Source organism: Aethalodelphis obliquidens, unplaced genomic scaffold, assembly GCF_003676395.1.
Source record: "Aethalodelphis obliquidens isolate GAN/ISIS:26980383/991018 unplaced genomic scaffold, ASM367639v1 scaffold38, whole genome shotgun sequence".
Taxonomy (NCBI): Eukaryota; Metazoa; Chordata; class Mammalia; order Artiodactyla; family Delphinidae; genus Aethalodelphis; species Aethalodelphis obliquidens.
In genome coordinates, this window is record NW_020837982.1 from 12,624,899 (window position 1) to 12,643,601 (window position 18,703).

Genomic DNA, 18,703 nt, shown 5'->3' on the forward strand with positions numbered 1-18,703 from the left:
ATGTGTTGTCCAACTGCCTCCAAAGCCACAGACATAACGCTTCTCCACGCCCTACAACTGTGCCTCTCACTTCCCCAAGACGATGCAGCTTCTCTGACGAGAGGTCACAGGCTCGGGCAATTACCTCTTCACACCCTCCACGCCGGTGCCCTTCACAGGGCTGCACTCCTCCCTCTGCCCTCTTCCTGCTGGAGACAGAACGCCCTCCAGGTGAAGCTCCAAGCTGGCTGGCCGGCTGGCCGCTTTCCCCAGGCCAGACCCAAGCCGGGCACTGGAGTTTCGGTGGCTGCAGGCATGAACCACACACTAATCTTCAGACACAAATGTGGAAAGTATTAACCCAAATGGAAAGACATAAATCAGGAGGGGAGCTATGGCACGGAGGAAAACAGCTCTGCTCGGAGAGCCCGGGCCGTTGCACAAGAGCAGAGTTGAGTCACCCTCCAGCAGAGGGAGGGGAGCCCCGGCGGGACTGGTGGGTGGATGAGCCCGGGGTGGGGGTGGGGGGGAGCAGTGCAAAAGCACAGCTGTAAGTTCATCACCAACCACACTTCATCAGCAGCCTGGGGAGAGGGGGGCCAAACGTCACCTCCCCTCCCCAACTCAGGAAGTGTTTCAAAATGTGTCCTCTCCGGAGGAGACAGCAGCAAGGAGTCTTCCTAACAGCCAACCAGTCACCCTTTACAGCCTGCAGCTGTGTCCCGGGGAAACAAATCCCAGGCCCTTATCCTTCTTTGCTTCTCCCTGGCCATGAGCCATGCTGTTTTGGGGTCCTCGAGTCTAGGTGCCCATCGTGGGCACACAACGCTTGCCCTACCTGCTTGCCCATCACTACCGTTTCATATCTTTTCTTCCTTTCCTTCTTCCAAACACCCCATACTCCACACAAGCTGCTGGGGACAAGACAAACCTATCAGCTTCCCCATCCCTGCTCCCTGGGGAGAACCTCCCAGCTTCCTGTAAGACATTGCCTCACCCACCAACTTCTCTGCCAAGACTGATTCCCAACCTTCAAGTTCTAAGCACCTGCTCTGGGGCAAGGCCCTGCTGTCCCTGGGTGTGGCAGTGGGGGAGGAGGAGGCCCAAAGAGATAGCACAGCTGAAGAGCAGAGCAGTAGGAGGTCTGAGCCCTGGGGGCTCTAGAAACTACCATGGAAATGCCCTAGCTTTCAGCAGGACCCTCCCCGTCTCCAGGCCATCTTCATCTTGCTCTGATGAAATAAGAGGTTGCATTTAGAGATCAATGGGGTCCCTTAGACTCTGACAACGCTACGTAATGTAGTGGAACTTACACACACACACACACACACACCCCCCCCCCCGTGAGTACAGACACACGACAGCCTGAGAGACGGTAAACGACCCAGTTTTGTTGGAAGGGGACAAGTGATGGAGAAAAAGAGCAGAGCAGTGTAAAGGGGTGGGCATGACAAGGAGGGCAAGAGAGTCAAAAGAGATCAAAGAGTGGGTTAGTTTCTGGCGGCTCTGTACCAAATTATCACTAACTACGAAGCTTAAAGTCACAACACAAATGTATTGTCTTCCAGTTCTGGAGTCCGAAGTCTAAAAAGGGGTCTCACTGGGCTACAGTCAAGGTGTTAGCAGGGCTGGTTCCTTTGAGAGGCCCTGGAAGAGAATCCGCTTCCCTGCCTCGTTCGGCTCCTCGAGGCTGCCCGCAAGTCCCTGGCTCGTGGCCCCCTCCGCACATCCTCCACCTCTCCCTTTTGCTATCACGTCTACTCCTGACCTGACCCTCCTGCCTCCCTCTTATCAGGACTCTCTGTCCGTACACTGGACCCACCTGAATAATCCAAAATCACCTCCTCCTCTGAAGAGCCTTAATTTAATCACACCTGCAAACTGCTGTTTGCCTCGTAAGGTAACATCCACAGGCTGTGTGGCTGAGGACATGGACATCTCTGGGGGACCATTACTCAGCCCGCCCCAGGGATTAGCCACGTGGGCTGCCAAGGCCCTAAGGAGGAAGCATGCCTGGAACACCCGCAGGAACGCCAGAGAGGCCGGTGTGCAGCAGAGGGATGAGTGAGGTGCGGGGAAGGAGAGGCCCCCAAGGGCAGGGAGGTCACGGGCCCGACCACGTCGCACCTTGTCAGCTGCGGTGAGGGCTCCTTCGGCTTTTACTCTGCCATCGTGGGGGCCCATCGGGATGTTCTGAGGAGCAGCGTGATACGATCGGACTTATCATTTGAAAAGAACAGACGGGGGTCCGGCAGAGCCGTCAGGAGGCAACTGCACTAGTTCAAGGGCACAGGGCTGGTGGCTGTGGCTCGGAGCAAGATGACAGCAGTGGGGGTGGTGACGAGCGGTTCGATTTTTTAAAAAATCAATTTGGAAGGAGAAGCCCACATGTTTACCTGACAAACCGAACATGGGACGTGAGAGAAAAGGCGGGGGGGGGGGTGGTTTGTCAAGGTTTTTGGCCACAGCAGCTGGAGGGACGGACTTCCCATTTACTGAGCTGGACAGGCTGCGGGTGGCGTGAGGCTTGGACAGGCTGAACAGCAATGCCAACTGGATGTGGGTCAGGAGGTCAAGGGCAAAACTGAGCAAAGACTGGAAATGGACTTGCCAACCACAGCTGAAGGCTCTCACTGTGGCAGGCATGGGGGCGGCGGGGGCGCTGCCAGGGGTCTGGGCTGGGTCCAACCACCAGGTTGAGAACTGGTGTCTGGACTTGACCCTGAGAGTAATGGGACGCGCCTGGGCCCCACGGCAGCCCGGGGTGTGGAGTCAGCCAGGATGACCCGGATTAATTCTGTGGGTCGGGCACCACTTGCAAGACAAGAAGGCAGAGGCTGCGTCAGCAGGGATTGCGTCTCAGCCCTCGATTGCTCAATCCGGCGTTTTCCTACTTCTCACAGCCCAGAGGGTGGGAATCCCAGTCGTGGGGAAGGTCGGGGGAGCGGGGCGGGATTCAGGAACGGGGTCAAACGCCAGGCTCCAGGATCCTTGGACAGCTCACCTCACTACCCAGTCGGTCTCCGCCTGGCCCTCGAGGGCACTCACTGTCCTGCCCATGAGTCCCGGAAAGCCTTCCTGTGTCCAAGCTGCTGGACGGTATCAGCAGGGTCCTACCTGAGGGGCCCAGTAAATCAGAAGGACAAAGCAGGTCCAGGGCAGGTGGCCGGACTGTGGGGCCCCTCCCAGGGGACAACGTGCTGAAACATCTATTGCAAGCAGGATTCCCATGGCCCAACGGCACAAGCCAGGCCCTTTCTGGGCACTTTCAATCATTCATCCATTCATTCATTCGACAAATACTTAGTGAGGACCTGCCCAGGGTCAGGCACTGCTTCTAGACATTTGGGGCACGGCAGTGATCAAATAAAAGGGGAAAAAACCCCTGCGTTTGTGGAGCATTGATTTCAGCAAGGGGGTAAGGGGAGCACACGATAAAAACAATAAATAAGTAAACTATAAAGAGTATTAGAAGGTGATGGAGGAAAAAAAAAATAGAACAAGAGGAACCAGGAGGTCAGGGTAGACTGGGAGGGTGGGCAGCAATTTTAAACAGTTTGAAATGTTACAACTGCTTCCAAGTCACAGCGGACAATCCTTCTCGCTCTTCAGCCCCTTCCTTCCCTCCTTCCCTCCCTTCAACAGTCACTGGGTGCTCACCCTAGGGCAGCCCCACGTGCTCCCCGCTCTCATGAAGATGTTTTATTTTACAATTGATTACATTTTATTATACATTTTATTCAAGGAGACAGAAGTTAAGACAGCTAGTAATTCCAGAAGGGTGACGAACGAGCAGAAACTCACCATCTCCCAGGATTCCTGCAAGCACGCCCATCACAATGGGGGACCCTCCCAAGAGTGTCTGATTCTTGGTCCAAGTCCCCAGCCCACTTCCTCCCTCCTACTTCATGTCCCCGTCACCACCATGACCTGAATTAGTAGAAAGCACAACTCAGTGGTCTCTCTGGAAGCTGCCCACAGACTGTCCTTACACCTGGCCCAGTCACCATCCCAAAGCATCGACTGGCTTTAGGGCCTCTGGATGAACTTGTCTGTTCCGTGTTTCAGACTCAACATCTTCTCGAGGAGCACCGCCCCCCCCCAATACCCCCCAAGGGGGCCCTGCCAGCCCTGCCCTCCCCTCCGCTCTGGGCACCTCTGTCGGGCAGGTTCTGATTCCTCTCGCCCGGCTGTGCTCACTCCCGGGGCCACGGCGGCCCGGGAGCAGAGGATGACAGGGGAGGATGTCACATGTGGGCTGTCTGGGGGCAAAAGGTGTTGGGCAGCTCACGCCTCTGACCACAACGTGCAACTCTCTTATCAGTGGCGCTAACCACTGGGGAACTACAAGCGAGCTGAGTACAAAGGCTCTTCCTGTTTGGAGGGAAGTCAAGGCTGGCCCCTGAGGCACATCCCTGACAGTCTTTTGGCGTCTGCACCCTCCCTCTCCTCCCACACTGCATCCAGCTGTGAGCCAGCTGGACCAGTGCTGGCCCCAGGCCCGGGTGGACGACACAGCCACCAATGGGGAGAAGCAGCCACCAGGAGCTGGCCCAGCCACTGTCTCACTCCCTCTGCCCTGCCACAGACCCTCCAGTCTTATTTCCCTCTAAAACTCGGGGGCACTGGAGAAGATAGGGCACCATCACTTTTCCTTCCTGCCGTGTTACTGAGTCTCCCCTAAATGGTTCAGCTAGACCAGGACTCAATCCGCAGACGACAATGATGGCGCTCAGCAGAGATGCTCTGAGCTCTCCACACCTCACAGCTGCACAGAGCTTCGGGGGCTCCACGGCCCTCTGTGGGAGGCCGGTCCAGAATCGGTACAGCAACCAGTGGGTCAGATCACGGGCTCTGGAGAGAGATGGTCTGGGTACAAACCCTGTCGCTGACTGGGTGACCCTGAAGAAATGATTTCACTTCTCTGTGACTCAGTTTCCCCATAGGTAAAATGGGCCTGGTAGCACTCATAGGTTTGTTGCAAGGATGAAATGAGTGAGTACATAAAGATACAGCATCTGGAATGGCACCTGAAAACATAGCAAGTGCTACATAAATGCTGCCCAGTATTATTAAATATTTTTGATTGGACAGATCTGTTTTAAAATAAACTAACCACGGGACGTCCCTGGCGGTCCAGTGGTTAAGACTCCACACTTCCACTACAGGGGGCTCGGGTTTGATCCCTGGTCAGGGACCAAAAGAATAAATTAATTTTAAATTAATTAATTAAAAAACAGCCTATCCACCTGTGTGGCCACAGGCCCGTTCATTAGTTGAGAAAATATAGGTACGGGGAGAGTACTGACGATCTAACCGGGTACCACTGACACTGCTTGCTTATTCCTTGTCAGCCTCTCCCAGGCTTCTCCAACCCCATGCTTTCCATCAAAGTCTCAGAAGGCCAGGGGATTCCAGGGTGCCTCTAGCACCCCAGCAAGGAACTCAGCAACCCTCCCACCCAGGGCACAACACAGACATCTCAGAATCCACGGAGACCCATTGTCTTAGGGGAGGACTTGGGAGGCAGTGGACCCAGGGCCGCCTGGAGCTCTGTGGGCCCCTGACACAAAGCCCCCCAAAGCACGTGGCACGGCGTGACACGCTAACAGCCACACAACATCTGCCCTCCACCAGCACCATCAAAGCCCCGTGCTCCAAAGGCCATCAGCACCATGGCTCTTGCAGGTGGCAAGACGGAGCGAAAACACATCAGGGGACACCACTTAATGATGAGCCGTGTGACCCAAACCCCAAGAGTGGGCCTTCCCATCTGTGAACTGTGGTGGTCTGGCTCTCCCAGACCCACCCTGCCAAGGACAGTGCTTCGCAAACAGTTCAGGCCGCTAGCCCTCATCCTGCCCTCCTGCTGAAGACTTACAAACAGTGCCTTCTCCTGGGAGGAGCAGCCAGTGCCTTAGCCAGCATCTCTTAGAAACCCTCACGTGTGGAGATAGGGACCCAGACATCCTTCACTGGAGGCATCGTCCCAAACACTTGGGTTGATGTGTGTGGCGGGTTTGCTCAACAGCCATGGGCGGGGAGGGAGAGTGGAAAGCCCCCAGCTCAGAGTGGAAAACCCTGGCTCCCGACCACGTCTCCACTGCACAAACCAGTTACTGATTGCCATCAGCCTTGGCTTTCCTCACCCGGTAAAACCCAAACACGACCTGACATGCTGCAAAATCAACTGAAATACGTGTCAACGTGCAGGCTGAGATCTGTATCATTTTAAGGTTCAGTGGGGGACTCCATATTTAAACACGTTTTAATATCTCTTTACCTGGATATCTCTAGATGGGGCTACGCCCCCCAGGTTACCACAGCCTCAACACTCGTGAGTCACCTGTTGGACCCCGGAAAGCACTGAAAACTATTTTGAGCAGGGGTCCTGGGGTTCCTGAATTCCCTGGAAAGCATGTTCAACACAGATATCGGGGCCCCACTCCTGCTTTTTGACTGAGCAGGTCTGGGGGGTGATGCTGGTCCAGGGGCCACAGTTTGAGAAGCCCAGCCTTAGAATCTGAAGACTAGAAAGTACACCAGGAATCACCCAACACGACCACAGAAGAGCCAGGGGACAGTCCATGCCCCGCGCCTGGTTAACAGCTCCTGGTCCAGTCCTGCAGTCGGCCTGAACGAGGCTGTTCCAGCTCCCACCTCAGACACAGGCGGGGCTAAGGTGGAGGCGTGGCCCCCGGCTGCTTCCTGCTTCCTGTCCCTTGGCCCGGGGCGGGGGCGGGGGGGGGGGGCCCCCGAAAGAGACCACTGGGTCCCCGGGCTGCTGCCTTCAATGCCCAGCCCTCTTGATGATCCTATCCTTGGTCCCAGCTCCTCCCTTCCAGGAAGAGGCAGGTCTGGCACAGGAGGTCTCAAGGTTGGGAGGGTAGAGTCCTAGGCCCCAGGGAAGGGAAGGGGCACAGCAGGGCCCTGGGGCAGCTGATTCTAGGCCAAGCCCCTCCATCCTGAGCAGAGCCTGGAGACAGTGGGCTCTGAGGGGCGGGGAGCCGGGCAGGCGCGCACACTGCACCCAGTGTCCCGGCCACACAATGCATAAGAGGCCGGCAGGGCAGGCGGCCAGGGCCCACTCATGCCAGTACCATCTCGAGCCCTTGCCAGGCCTCAGAGGGCCGGTGAAGAAGCTGGACTCTGTCCCGGGGCACAGTCGGACTCTATTCTTATCTCAAGGGGGGAATGCGTGACTCTCCTTGCAGTGAACGGGGGGCCCCCCCGGCGAGGTGGGAGAGGAAACAGGGCCGTCACTGTGCCCGAGAGGGCTCCCCACTCGGCCCCCGGCTCCAACTGGCCCCTGGTGCCAGGGCCTTGCACAAGCCTCCGACAAGGACAGGCCGGGCCGAAGGTGGACAAGGAAAAGTACAGCCCGGCACAGACTGGCCCTCACCGACCGCAGGACTCAGAAACCTGCACACACGGGTCCTAAGTGAGACCCAACAGGACGGGTCCGAGCGGGAAACACAGCCTCCTGGACACAGTTACTTACCGAATCCCAAAGGAAAGGGTCCAGATATCCTATGCACCCCACACACAGGCACAAGTTCCTGCTGGCAGATACGGGTCCCTCTCTCACCTAGCCCAAAACATCATTTGCAGGTGGCAACAGATCTCATTAAGACCTCCCTTTAGTCTGACAGAAGGAAACACAATGATTTTGACACGTATTCATCCCACTTTCTAGGTGTCTGAGGGCCGAAAAACAACCCACTGAAGAGCCTGGGTTACTACCATGGACTCAAAGCCTCAAACCACTCATACCTTAAGTCTGCAAGTATAAAGGCGCCCCGTGGTGGATGCAGTGACAGATGAGGGTGACAAGGGAGGGACCAGGGGTCAGGGGGATGGAAGAGAAGTTACGTGCACTGAAATAACTGAAGGATGATTAAAAATAAAGAAATGAATATTTAGTCATCACCCACTACGTGCTAAGTATGTAATTCTGTAAGGCAAGTATCAGCTTTTTTTTTATTCCTTTTTTTTTTTTTTGGCTGCATTGGGTCTTTGTTGCTGCACGCAGGCTTTCTCTAGTTGTGGTGAGCGGGGGCTACTCTTCGTTGCGGTGCATGGGCTTCTCCCTGCGGTGTCTTCTCTTATTGCAGAGCACGGGCTCTAGGTGCACGGGCTTCAGTAGCTGCGGCTCGCGGACTCTAGGGCACATGGGCTTCAGTAGTTGTGGTGCAGGGGCTTAGTTGCTCCGCGGCATGTGGGATCTTCCTGGACCAGGGATCGAACCCGTGTCCCCTGCAGGGGCAGGCAGATTCTTAACCACTGTGCCACCAGGGAAGTCCCAGAGTTCCCAATTTTAAGATTAGAAAACAGAGTCACTGAGAAGTCAAGAGATGTTCCTTAAGCAGTTATGTACAGAGCCAGGATTCAGACCTAGGCCTTCACGTCCAGCCCTCTTTGCATTAGAGCAGCCCACTTCCTGGGAGTGGCAGGGATGGGCAGCAGCAGTGTTGGAGAGGGAGAAGGCATCTCAGGCATGAGGGCGTTGCCAGAACGCATTGCCACCAATTTTCCTTCACATGTTTCTCCTTTAGGCCTGCAGATCCGAGTCTCGGCCAGTGAAGGGGGCGGTGGGCATTTTCAAGGGCTGTAAATTGGTACCACCTTTCTGAAGAGCAACGATAGAATGGGTCAAAATGTACACCACAGATGTAACTGCAGAGCATGCTTCTTTCCAGGAGAGGATGCCTCACTAGGAATGTTGGCTTCAGCGATTTTAACAAAAGCCAAAAAAAAAAAAAAAAAAAAGGAAAAAGAAAGCAACCTCAGTGTCCATCACTAGGGGATTATAAATAATAACTAGTTCATCCAAATGATGAACTAATAGCGAACACTAAAAATAATGCTTTAGATACATCTACTCATACAGAAAGATATTTAACATATATTAAGTTTAAAGAAAAAATACCGCAGAGCAACTAAGCCCGTGCGCCACAACTACTGAGCCTGCGTGCCGCAACTACTGAAGCCTGCGCACCTAGAGCCAGTGCTCCGCGACAAGAGAAGCCACCGCAATGAGAAGCCTGCGCACTGCAAGGAAGAGTAGCTCCGCTCGCCACAACTAGAGAAAGCCCGTGCGCAGCAACGAAGACCTAACGCAGCCAAAAATAAAAATAAAAAATTTTTAAATGCCTTAAAAAAGAAAAGAAAAAAAAAACAGGTTGCACAATTGCATATACAATATGATTAAAAGGGGGGAACAAGGGCTTCCCTGGTGGTGCAGTGGTTAAGAATCCGCCTGCCAATGAAGGGGACACGGGTTCAAGCCCTGGTCAGGGAAGATCCCACAGGCCGCGGAGCAACTAAGCCCGTGCACCACAACTACTGAAGCCCATGTGCCCTAGAGTCTGCAAGCCACAACTACTGAAGCCTGTGCACCTAGAGCCCGTGCTCCGCAACAAGGGAAGCCACCTCAGAGAGAAGCCTGGGCACTGCAAGGATGAGTAGCCCCTGCTCGCCACAACTAGAGAAAACCCGTCCACAGCAACGAAGACACAAAGCAGCCAAAAATAAATAAATAAATTTATTTAGAAAAGGGGGCGGGGGAACAAGGAGATTGTTCTTCCTTTCTCAGTAGGATGAAAGAGAGGGGTGAATGGTGACAGGGTGATGGGGGCGGGGGTGGGAGAGTCAGGGTGGTGCTGGGAAGGAAACCAGTGGGTGAGGGGTCAGCTGAGGGTGCGAGCCGGTAGAGAACTTAGACTAACTCCTGTTTGGCCTTCCTCTGGACCAGTCTTAAAGGACTAGGAAACATTCAGAAAATACTGAACTAGTAAATCTTTTAGAAGCCCCTCCCCCCTGCTTTACTTATTAATACTCCCCCCCCACTCCCTTCCCACCCTGGTGTTCCACCTCAGTTCCCATCACGGACGAAGCCAGAGGGGCCTGGACAAGGGGGACGCGGTGAGCTCCCAGGCTCTGCCCGCTGAGGGTGCTGCCAGTCTGTGGCCTGGACTCACGTGACACCCGCCTCTCCATCTCAAAACAGTCCTCTCAGCCGCGGGGAACCCACAGCAGGCCCTGAGGTGACACTACTCGGGTTCCCCGGACACCAGCTCGCCAGTAGTGACCGACCCAGTGACTCAGGGAGGGCACAGTTAATCGGGCCTTTCCCGCAAAGGGGGAGCCACTTCCCAGACAGAGAAAAGTACAAGCAGACCTCGGAGAGATGGTGGGTTCCGGTTCCAGACCACCGCAATAAAACGAGTCACAAGATTTTCTTTTTTGTTTTTTGGTTTTCCAGTGTGAATAGAAGATGTTTACACTATAGTCTATGAAGTGTGCAACGGCATTATATCTAAAAAAAAATACATACCTTCATTTAAAGATGCTTTATTGCTAAAAAATGCTAGCCATCATCTGACAACGGGCCACAAACCTTCAATTGGTTTAAAAAAAACAAAAACAAGAACGCAATACCCGAGCTGTGCCTGTATTTCCTTTCTCTTTCAACTCTCCAGTTCTCTTCCTTGGAGTTCTCAGGGAGAAAACCCAGGAACAATAAATGGGTGTGAGGGAGAAGAGGGAGAGAGAATTCACGTGCCCCCCACATACACACACACACACACACACACACACACACACACACACACACACACACCTCAAGATCTCCTCTTGTTCCTGAAAAGTCCACAGAATTCAGGGAAGCCGCTCGCTGGTCAAAGAGCAGCCCTGTTTTGAGGGTCAGGACCAATCCCAGGGTGGAGCTCTGGGAAGAGAACGTGATCGGGACCAAAAGACCCCACCTCCCATCCCAGTGAGAGCAGCATGGCCAGAGCCAGCCAGTTCTGGGTTCAAACCCCAGCCCTGCCCCTTCCTAAGCTGGGTGATCTTCCTTAACCGCGTTGGCCAGACACAGACCAGAGTCTGGGCTTCTAGAGCCAGGTGTGTGCAGGCTCCTGACCAGCCTGGCAACCTTGGGCGGGTCACCCTGTCCCTAGAACCCAACATCTTATGCAGGGAGACGGCTGCAAGCAGACAGAGGTTGGTTAAGTTCTGGCCGACACACTGGGTTGCTAGCCGTTGTCTTCAGTTTCAGTCAATTACCAACATTACAAAACGGGGTGATTTCAAATTTCCAGCTGGGCACACACTCCCTACGATTGGCTGTAGCTGCTGTTTCCGACGGCACGTCATTCCTCGGCGCTTAGTGACCTACCGACATCTGAATCTGTCACCCCCGCTCGAGATGACGCAACATTCCGTGACCGTGGGCACCTCTTTGCTCTGAACACTGGGGTTAACTCGGGGAGCCCTGGAAAGAAGGCAGCAGTGACCCCCACCCCGTACATAATCCCCTTTCTGGACCCAGCTCCAGCTTACACCAGGGGGACTCGTGGTTTCCTGGGGTTGGTGGGGGGACTGCACAGCCCGCAGTTGGGGGCTGCAGGGGGAGGGCTGGTAGGGGGGCTTTTGCTACTGGCTGCGTGGTCTTGAGGAGACCTGGGCTTGAAGTACTACATGAAATACTCACTTCTTCTTTGTTCCAAAACCCTCATCATCAACAGCTCCACCCAGCTCCCCCGAAAGCATTTCAGCTGTCAGCTCACAGAGGGACAGACTCCAGGCTGGAGGACATGCCGCTTACTTGAGAACTTTGATTTTAAAGACACTAACCTGACCCTGGGAAACACAGGACCTGAGCAGAGAAGTCCCCTAAGCCCAGAGCTCTGACCGGATTCCCTTCCAAGACCTGCGCCTCCACCTCCCTGCCCCAAACCCCCCGAGATTGGGCAAGTTCCCACCGGGCTGAGCGGACCAGGGCAGAAAGCTCTGAGCAAATCCTGGAACCCGCGAGCCTCTCCCTAGAAACGGGGATGAAACACGAGAACCACACAAAGATCTGAGTGATTCCAGGACCACCTCCGGGGCCACATAAGCTCTCCACAGAGCACACACAAACACTGAGCCAGGGTTCTAAACATCTGGGGCTTAGCTAATCCCCGGCTCTGGGGCCTTCAGCTTGGGTGGACTCCCAGAAACAGCCGAGCCGGAGGGGGATCCGGGTCCAGTTTCCAGGGAGCTGGGCCAGGCCTGGGAGCCCTGCACCTGGCCCTGCCCCAAGCCGGGGCCCCGAGTCCCCACAAGGCCATGCATGCATCCTCCTGGCCCACACCCGCAGTTCCGGGGCGGCTCCACCGCCCAGCCCACACGTGGAAGGCAGAGGCCTCAGCGCTCCAGGATTCCATTCTGCGGTGGAGGCTTCTAGAGGAAATAATTCCCTAATCCCCTTCCTAAATCAAGGCCAAGAAACAACTTGCGCAGAGTCCGCCAGACGACGGCTGCCCAGCTGTCCCTGCACTGACCTCCTGTAGCTAAGGAGGAACTGGGGGAGCCTGGGGCGGGGCAGGACGTGGGGCCCCTCGTGCTCATGGACCCACACTTGATGCAGTCGGCTCTGATTTTCGGTCCACAGACCATGGGATTCCAGAGTGAGCAGAGGCCAAGTGCTTCCCCTGTTCACCCTTAACTGGGCCGGAAGACAAAACTCTGCGTTTCATGACGTATTTATTCAACTGCATTGTCTGTTGCCTATTTTCACTTGCGGTGAAAGTTTTCATCAAAATCTTGTTTAAAATTCCAAAAAAGGCATCTTTTAATGTCAGTGATCCTTGACTGATTTAATTTCTCCCTGTGGGTCAAGAGACAGACATGGGACATTTCCTTACCCGATGACTTCAATACATAAAATGGTTAAAAGATGCCTCGATGACAAAAGTGCCAAGACCATAAAACAGAGACGGGACAGTCTTATCAACAAACAGTGCTGGGACAAGACAGCCACATGCAAAAGAATGAAGCTGCCACCTTTCTCTCACCATTTACAAAAATTAACTCAAAACAGATCTAAGTGGGCTTCCCTGGTGGCGCAGTGGTTGAGAGTCCGCCTGCCAATGCAGGGGACACGGGTTCGTGCCCCGGGCTGGGAAGATCCCACATGCCGCGGAGCGGCTGGGCCCGTGAGCCATGGCCCCTGAGCCTGCGCGTCCGGAGCCTGTGCTCCGCAACGGGAGAGGCCACAACAGTGAGAGGCCCACGTACCACACACACAAAAAAAGATCTAAGTTCTAAATGTAAGAGCTACAACTATCAAACTCATAGAAGAAAACAACAGTGTAAATCTTCATGACCTTGGGTTAGACGCCAGTTTCTTAAACAACAAAAGCACACGGGACAAAGGGAGAAAAAACAGACATCATCAAAATTAAAACTTTTTGTGCTTCAAAGGACACTCTCAAAGAAAATGAAAAGACAACCCATAGAATGGAAGAAAATTTTTGCAAATCGTCTCTCTGATAAAGGACTTTTATCTGGAGTACATGAACACATACAACTCAATAATAAAAAGACATTTGTTATTTCACTCAATATGAGGAAAATGGGCAAAGGCTTTGACAAGACCTTTCTCCTAAGAAGATATATGAACAGCCTATAAGCACTTGAAAAGATCTTCAACATCATTAGCCTTCAGGGAAATGCAAATCAAAGCCACTTCACACCCGCTAGAAGAGCTGTAATCAAAAAGATAGATAATAACAAGTGTTGGGGCTTCCCTGGTGGCGCAGTGGTTAGCGCAATGGTTAAGAATCCGCCTGCCAATGCATGGGACACGGGTTCGATCCCTGGCCCGGGAAGATCCCACATGCCGCGGAGCAACTAAGCCCGTACGCCACAACTACACAGCTGGCGCTCTAGAGCCCGTGAGCCACAACTACTGAAGCCCAGGTGCGGCAACTACTGTAGCCCACGTGCCTAGAGCCCATGCTCCGCAACAAGAGAAGCCACCGCAATGAGAAGCCCGCGCACCGCAATGAAGAGCCTGTGAACAGCAACGAAGACCCAACGCGGCCAAAAAAAACCCCCCAAAAACCAAAAAACAAAGAAGCAAATAACAAGTGTTGGCAAGGACGGGAAGACCCTGTACAGACAGCAATGTAAACTGTGCCCCAGCTTTGGAAAATCCTCTGGCAGTTCCTCGGAAGGTTAAGCACAGTTACCATCTAACCCAGCAATTCTGAATTCCTGATTATCCACCCCACCCACGCTGCGTACGTGCATCCATGTACATGTTTGCGTGCATACACAGATAACCGCCACTCACCATCAAACCCCTTGTCTTCACAGCCACGACCTCCCCGTGGTATCACATTTGAAGAAACATCACCAAGGCAACGAAAAATTGTTATAAAAGCAATTTGATCTTTACTGAAGTCTCTTTTTAAAGGAAGAAAAGGGCTTCATTCACAACACGTAGCAAAACTTAAAATCTTCCCCTCCCCTCCCTTTCAATCTGACTCGCAGGCAGTGGCCAACGCCCGAGTCTCCTTCCTACTTTCTCCAGAGGACTTTAAATTCCTCCCGCGCCCCCATGGCTTGGGTCATTCCCCACTGCAGACCTCCTTCTCCAAAAGACAGACAGACTGACAGACGCTCATACACAAGCCCTCAAGGTCAGTCCTTTCTCTTTTCTTCCTAAAACTACCCTTCCAGACTGCTCCAACTCTGTCCCTCTCTGCCCATTGCTCAGATAGGTTCTCCACAATGAAGGCCAGGGACTGAGCTGGCCAGATTTCTCCTAAACTAATAAAGGCAGGGGGGAAGCTATGAACATTCCATCACGCTCTGCTGGTTTATGTTTGTTTATGTTTCCGACTTGGCCTTTCACAATTATTTTTACGTGTGCTTTCCTGTCTCCACGTGGCGGGAACAAGCCCGGCAGTGCAGGCACGACGCCATTCTCTTTCCCGTCCACCCACAGCTCTGGTACCACCTTCCGAGCTCCATGCCCCATGAGCACAGAAGACGTAGGCTCAGAACTGGTTGTGGGGATGGGGGTGTCCGCCAGCCAAGGCGGGAGGTGGTGTCTGCATTGCTCAGAGCTGGACGCCTCAGCTCTGGGAAGGAAATAAATTTCCAACAGAAGATCAAAGGAAGGAACACTAGCAGAAAACCATGGGGGAAGACTTGAAGCCGCAACATTTGAGGAGAGATGAGATTTTTTCTGGTTCAGAGTTGCAGGGAGAGTTTAAAGGGCAAGGACATAAATTAGCAACTTGGCCCCAGAGCAGCACGGGGTGGCTGCAGACAGGACAGCACAAAGGGACGTCTGCAGGAAGACTAGACGCCCTGAATTAAAGCAAATGCCTCCCAAACACGGTCTGTCTTTTATTAATCACGATGTCACCCGTGGCGGAGTATCCTGTGACCACCGCCAACCGTGACAGGGGGCGTGGCACCAGCTTGCTCAACTTCCTTTCCAAAGGAACCTCCCTCCGGGAGGCGGAGGCTTCTTCCATGGATCCGATCAAACTGTAGCCTGTGTTTCTGGGCTCGGCCTCAGAACAGGATTTCTCGTGGGGACATCCGAACCCCTTGGTTATTTTCATCTCTCGGTCCAGCCAGAAGTTTGGAGAGTCGCTGGGGTTTCTCCCAACTCAGCACAATGCTGCTGTGGAAAATACAGGCCAGATTTCCAGTCTTGGAGAAGGGGAGCTTGACACACTTCCTTCTCATAGGAAAAGTCAAGGAGCTGTCTCTAAGATGAGGCTCGCAATTCATCAGCAAATCCGTCAGCGCCTCCTCTGACGTGGACGCTAAATGTAACACTCCTTACCACCTCCGCCGTATCAGCCCAGGCTGGACCTCCATCCCCTCAGGTCTGCCGGCCTTGGCTCACAACCGGCTTCAATCCATCCTCCACTGGCAGCCAGAGTGACCCTTTAGGATGGAAAGCCTTACCATGTCACTCACAGCTCACCCACCACACCCCCCCAGAGGCATCCCATCTTACTTAAAAAAAAAAAAAAAAAGAACAGAGCATCTATGACAGACCCACAAGGTCCCGCATCATCTGACCTTCCTCGACCTCTCAGCCCCCAAATCTTCGCCCTCTCCCACCAGCTCACCCAACTCGGGCTCCATGGGCACGGCTAACCGTCCTCAGGGCCTTTGCACATCCCTCCCCCAGATCTCCAGGTGGCTCATTCCCCATCTTTATTTCATTCTCTGCTCAAATGAGAGAGGTCTTCGCTGACCACCCCACTTAAGGTAAACCTCCCCCCTCAATCTGCCTCACTCTCCACCCCCTCCCCCCGCTTCATAGAGCTTCACATTACGTATCACTCAGCTGACATACGTGTGAAAGTGTGTGTTTACTGGGATGTCAGCTCTGCTGCGCAGGGAACTGGTCTACTTCGTTGACGGCTGTATTCCCAGCATCTGGAACAATTCCTAGCACTTTGCAGTTGCTCCATAAATATTTGTTGGAGGAATGAGTGAATGAACACGTGAATTCCTGGTTGATGATGGTCCAGTAAGGAACATCGTGAAGCCCCTCATTTTACACTTGTGTCATGGTTCAGATGAGAAAGCATTTACATAAATGTAAAGGAAAGAACTATTGATCCACTGCGATCCTTCCAACTCACTAGCAAGAAAGGGAGGAAAACAGAACTATGCCCACGTGACAGAGAAGGAAACGTTGGGATACTGTTAGAGGGAATAAGGAAGCATATGGGCCGGTCCAAGGTCAAATTTGTAACCAAGAACCAAACTAGAGCCAGAATCCGGCTTCCCAGACACTCTGTCCCATGCTCTTTCCAGCAAGTTGTTCTGATTTCAACACTGTCCTGCTAGAAAATCTATTAATATCATTAACCATATTAATATTTCAAAAACCTTTTAAAATATGATTATCTTGAGAGATGCTATAAGGCATCATTTGATAAATTTCCACATCTATCTGTGGCTTCAAAAATAACTCTTCTTGGGACTTCCCTGGTGGCTTAGTAGTTAAGAATCCGCCTGCCGATGCAGGGGACACAGGTTCGAGCCCTGGTCCCGGAAGATCCCACATGCTGCGGAGCAACTAAGCCTGTATGCCACAACTACTGAGCCTGTGCTCTAGAGCCTGTGAGCCACAACCACTGAAGCCCGCGTGCCTAGAGCCCATGCTCTGCAGCAAGAGAAGCCACTTGGTACCAAAGATCAGGTGTGTTTTCCAGAGATGCACAGCCAGGTCTCGAAAGGGAGTTCTCAACTGTTGCTGGCCATTCCACGGCCGTTCCACCCAGATGGCGCAGGAAACACTGGTTGCCCCAGGCAGAGGGTGGGAGACCAAAAGAAAACCCTCAGCCCATCCCTGGCAGAAAGCCTTGCTCAGCTGAAGGCTGCAAACACCCTGGTGTCCAGAGCCATCTGCCAGGGGCATGGGGACAAGTACTGGTAAGGAAAGTTCAAAGGCACTCACAAAGCAAAGAAAACAAACCGTATTTCAGAGAAGTGCTGGGAAGGGGGTGCAGAAAGAATGACAGAACTCCCAGGTTTCTCTGGAGCAAGCCATGCCCAGCTTAGTCCAAGGAAAAGGTGCCCAGGGAAGCTCAGGCAGCACGAAGACCAGAAGGGCCCCCATCCGATCATTAGAAAACTTAGTTAAGGGAGGAAGCAGCAGAGGCTTGGAAGAAACCTTCAAGGCCATAAAACCAGATGCTGAAGCCCTGCCCTGGCCCTGGGGGGTCTATCACATAGGTGGCATTGAGATGAAGCAGGGCCCAGGGCCCCTAGGACCAAGTTCCGAGTTCCTACAGGTGTAGCAGTCCAATCGGCGGCCTGGTCCTGGTGTGGGGAAGAGAGGCACCCGTGGGTCCTCTGTTCCTGCCGGGGACACCATCACACCTGCTGCTGGACAGACAGTGGCTGGGTCAGGACCAGCAGCCAGGGAGTCAGTGCGTGGCCGGGGCTCAGGGAGGGGGTGTGAGAGCAACGCCTTCTAAGACCCCCAGAAATGAGGGCCATCTCCCAGCCCTCAAAGGAGCATAACCCTGGAGCAAAGCCCCAGGGTTCAGTGAGGTTGGAGAGACACATTTTGTCTCTGTGGGGCAGAGCAGTCACCTCGATGACAGAACTTGCTCCTGCTGGTCTAAAGCCAGGACTTTCTGGGAGGGGCCCAGAGTGTGAGCCCCAGGCCCTTTGAACCAGCAGGCTTTGTGATCAAAACTCGTATTAAATAGAGAGGATGGATAAGAAATGGAATGTTTTGCCCATCCCAGCCTACTTCCCGGGTCAAGCCGAGAACAGATGCCCCAGGATGGGGTCCTAGCCAAGTCTCCCACGTTGTGACTGACCTTCACATCTTGTTTTACAAAGCAAAATCCTCTCAAGAGACAGAAAGTGGATTCCCTGCTACTCAAAGTGGGGTCCACAGACCAGCCTCACTAGGAACTTGCCAGCAATGCAGACTCCCAGGCCCTCCCACGGGCTCCGAGGCCCCATTCTGCTTTGATGCACCCCGGCTGGAAACTGACCACCTCGGTATGTAACAGGCTACATCACGGTCAAGGGGTAACAGCCTAAAGAACACTCCTTTCCTACAGTGAGACAGTAAAAATTCCTTATTTTAGGACCTACTATTTCAGAATCCATGCTCCTTTGGGCACGCTAAATTGAGATCTCCCTATTAAGTCAAGAATTTCTACAAGTAAGGAGGAAACCAAAAAGCCCTCTTCAAATGCTTAGTCACCCAGTTTACATTTTTTGTTAATGTGTTAATGGCAAAATACTTATTCATACCTTCCCAATTCAATTTAAAACATTTGAAAGTATTTTGCTCATCTTACTTGTGCAAGATCCCCTATGTGCCTGGGTTTTGGCTCATGAATAAATAGTTGTTATCCCACTTTCAGGCAAAGCCAAGTAGTGAGGTTTT

General features: G+C 53.2%; 1 protein-coding gene across 7 annotated transcripts in view; it reads right to left on the bottom strand.

Annotated features, from left to right (window-relative positions):
* The window catches only part of GAS7 (growth arrest specific 7), a 194,442-nt gene that overhangs the window by 138,356 nt on the left and 37,383 nt on the right, over nucleotides 1–18,703 (bottom strand). The window contains exon 1 of one of the 7 annotated variants that reach the window (XR_003438040.1): nucleotides 5,861–7,956. The exons of 4 other annotated variants lie outside the window; for them this stretch is intronic. The gene's annotated coding sequence lies outside the window, so the exon portion shown is untranslated. Of the gene's footprint in view, nucleotides 5,066–5,860; nucleotides 7,957–18,703 lie in introns of those variants that run through there. 2 more of the 7 variants (XR_003438039.1, XR_003438037.1) reach the window with 2 other exon arrangements.